This window comes from Cupressus sempervirens, chromosome 9 (genome assembly GCF_028749045.1).
Source record: "Cupressus sempervirens isolate cs-2001-9-10 chromosome 9, ASM2874904v1, whole genome shotgun sequence".
Taxonomy (NCBI): Eukaryota; Viridiplantae; Streptophyta; class Pinopsida; order Cupressales; family Cupressaceae; genus Cupressus; species Cupressus sempervirens.
The window spans coordinates 508,871,712-508,876,005 of NC_143126.1; positions in this window are offsets into that span (position 1 = coordinate 508,871,712).

Consider the following 4,294-nt stretch of genomic DNA (forward strand, 5'->3'; position numbering starts at 1 on the left):
TTGTTGGCAAAGTGGTGTGGGAGAGATAGAGGTAGAACGTACTGCAATATTTGTAAAATGATCTTGCCAATATTTTATAAAAGAATGCAATTAAAATTACATGTAGTATATAAATATATAGTCAACACAAAATAACATGAATTAACTTAATAAATGTATGTCAATCGTGTGTTTTCAACCCTGGCCCAAATTCACTTTTCTTTTATATGAGATTGTTTATGTTCGTAGCAAATCTTGTGGGAAATATTTTTTTTTTTTATGACTTCTTTTATAGCATTGCTCTGCTCCTCTGACAATAACCAAGGAAGGGCACTTGTATCAATATGGTCTCCATTGTTATTTGATTGAATTCCATTTTTCATTTCATGGTTGGATTCTTCAACGTCACTACAAGTTTTGACAATTTGATCTTTGTCACGCCTTCCATCCAAGATTTTCCATAATGTCTCTATTACATTCTTTCCAATATGCATAGGATCAAACAAATGCACAATTGGGAGTTTCTTGTAGTACGACAACCTAAATTGCGTAGGATAAATTTTTAGTCCTTTTGAAAGTTTGTCATTGATGCCTTGACGACCTTCACAAGCATCAATCACATCATCAATAAACAAAACACAATATCAAAATATAAATTTGAAACAAAAACCATCAAATGGAATGACATTACCTCGACAATTTATTTTATTGAATGCCAACTTCCATAGGTGAGGTGTCATTCTCTGTGGCTTTGATGTGGTCTCTTCTTTCCCATTGAAAAGATGTTTTTTGGTAATTTAGTACTTATGATTTCTATGCAGAAAGTGTCTATTCTCATCGAACACCTACTTTCTTAAACTTTTTGAATGACAAGATTTCATTTTTGGACCACAAACTGGACATACAAATTTTCCCTTTGTCTGAAGACCTACAAGATTGTGTATAACTAGATTAAATGTGTTAACTTTGACATACCAAAAAAGAGGTGTCAAGAAGAGAACATGCCACAAAAATGTGTTAGCCCAGGGGCATCATGTATTGTCCATACAAGCATTGCATGAAATTGAAATTATCTTTGTCCTATTAGTCTACAGATGTCATACATAGTTACCCCATTCCATAACACCATCAACTCGTCGATAAGGGGTTCAATATATATGTTGATATCTTTAACTTGGTACTTACCTAGTTGAATGAACAAAAATATGACATAATTATTATGACCATTTGATGGATTAGTAATAATAAATTGATTTAGATGACCACTAAATCAAAAAATACTTAGAACAATTAGTGTTAACATTATGTGCTCTCTCTTTATGAACAACCAAAGAGGTATGTTATTGTTGATAACAAAAACAGGCCACATCGAGTAAGTAGATCTCATCTCTCCAAAAGGATTGACACCATCTGCTACCAATGAAAGCTTGAGATTATGAGGTTCTTCTTTAAAGTGTGGCCATTTTCCCTTTATTTCCTTAAATGCCAAACCATCTACAGGCATTCACATAATGTCATGTTGACTTCTATTGTGTGCATGGTAATCCATAAATTGTGCCAAGCTATTGCACTTGAATAATCGTTGTAGACATGGACTAATGGGAATATGCCGAAGAACCTTGTGAGGCACCTTTTTTTTTAATCGATCTGATTGATATCTACTGATATAACAAGTAGGGCATTGTGTTACAAATTCATGTTGTTAATGATATATAATATGATCGTTTGGACATGCATGTATTATTTGATACTCCATTCCAATATCTTTAATGATGGCTGATAATTCTCGGTACGAGCAAGGTATAATGTTTAATGGTGGTAACAAACATTCACCTATCAACCTATGACCAAAAATATAATTTGTTAATTTAAAGAATATTAATTGCTACACGAACCCAATGTTAATTGTAAGGGAACTACGAGTAAAATAATGAAAGAAGATGGCATACCTTAACATATGTGTCATTGCTACATTGGATAAACCATTCATAACCTTCAAGTTCATCAATAGCAATATAGTGGCAAGAAGAGTTGTTTTGGTGCCTTCATATAGGGATTGTTTTGCCTTCTCAAGTAAAGGTACACAAGCTCTACGTCTACATCATCATCATCATCATCATCATCTTGATCATTTTGATCATTTTTATCATCATGATCTTCATCATCTTGGTCTTCTTCCATGGTATCATTACCTTCTACTTCAATATTCACACCTCCATGTTCCCTCGTTTGGAACTCCACATTCTCCAAATTGTCATGGTCCATAACATGAAACTCAAGGACATTGACCTATATAATAATGATGACCTTATATTAACCATGACCATGATGTCATCATCAAATTATGTCTTATGTAATTTATAAACTATTAAAATATATACCAATGGACGATATTCATTTCCCCCTTCAATGTGACCATGTTGCCTACAATGTTGCTCAACTGTTGTGATTAGATATCTTTGAGTCTTTAAGCCCTTACACATTTTGCAAGGACAATAACATTTTCCATCACCTTTTCTTTTTAAGTTAGACCATAGTCTAGCAATTGTCTCCCTATTTTTTTGTGCATTGATATTGTCAAACATGGTCTTTCTTGAATGGAATGACTCGTTGGTGGAAGAAGGATGATTTGTTTGCAACCTGCAGATGGATTAGTAAGAGGAAGACACATATAGAAAGGAGTTAGGTCTGTGAACCAAGTAGGAGTTAGGACATGGTAGAGTGTGGTCAGCCCAAGATATTTTGGAATCTTGAAGAACTTGGTAAAGGGTATCTAGAAAGGTGAAAATAAACAAGTATTTTTACAGCTACAAGGGAGGAATTGAGAGCATTATAAATAATGAAGAAGAAACTTAAATCCATACAACTTCACCTCTATTTACAATTTGACCTTTCTGCATGTGAAATATGACAATATACAAAATTTCCAGTCACATTTTCACTTAAAAAGGAACACCAAATATACCTTTCCTACAATATCTTCTTTAGATTCTTCGCTATCAAATTCTTCAGAGCTGCAAACTCTTGTGCAGAAAAAAGATGAGATGTACTAAGTAATTTTTGATGGGCAATATTTAAACAAATCAACTATCAAAAAAATAATTTATGAAATTTAGTTGTTTTATTATGTACTAAAGACTTGGTAAGATGTTCCCACATCTATCTATAGAATGCCTATTTGCATGGTTGTTTGCAAATAGTCTAGTATGGTGCCACTTTTGAACAACAACAAATGTCACTGAGGCTGGTAATTTGGCTCAAGAATTGCACAAGCCTATTGACACCACAAAATTTTTAGTTCATATAGCATTCAACTATCTTCTTTAACAAAATCCAAAGAGAATAAAAACAAACTAATGAGTCATTTCTATCTCAATTGAATAGCAAGTACTATAGTGAGTATTAGGAAATTGACCTTGTGAATAGCATCCAATTCATAAAGTAGAACTTGGTAAAACTATCCTTCACTTACACCATCTCTGAATAAATACCAAAGCTATCACTAAGGAGACATAAGAAATGTAGAACTAAATCTCACCACAAAAACCAATCAAAATGAAATAAATTACCTATAAAATATGATTCGCATAGGCTTTTGTCCTGTTGCTCTGCAAAAAGAAATCAGTAGCTCCCTACAAAGAATCAAAGTGAAATAATCATTTGAATTTCCTAATATCATACTTTAAATTTTGAGTAGCAAGTGAATTTCCAGAAAGCATACTTTTAATTTTGAGAAGTAGTAACTTGTCTAAGAATTTTCAATTTCATCAGTTGGTTCAGTGTTAATAAAATGCATAATAATCAAGGCAGAAATTGTGCTCTAGAGGGTTTTCTCCTCTTCGTCATTTAGTAATTTAGAACACTTCCCTAATCCAATGTGTGTGAAGTTGTAAAAGTTTTCCCCAAGTTAATTCTTTGTGACTTCATGCCAGTCTAACATTTGCACCAAACCCAAAATATTAAGATAAGCATTTCTCATATGAATTGTGTGAACTAGAACAACAAAAAACAATGATCTATATTGAAAACCTATTTTCGCTATTGATGGACTAGAATATTCTCTAGGGTGTGTATGTGTAACATCTGCCCCACAAGAGTCTAAAAGACATTGTGAACTTTTTAATCAACTAATGTTTCTTACTTGTAAGAAAACCTCAGAAACACAAAAGTCGATAATCTAAAAAGTTCTCCACAGTTGCACATTAAATAAATAACAATAGATCTACAAAATAATAAAAAGGAAACTCAACACCAACTTGTATCGAGAATAATTGATCAAACTCGAATCACCTCAATGTGAAAATTTATTTAAGAT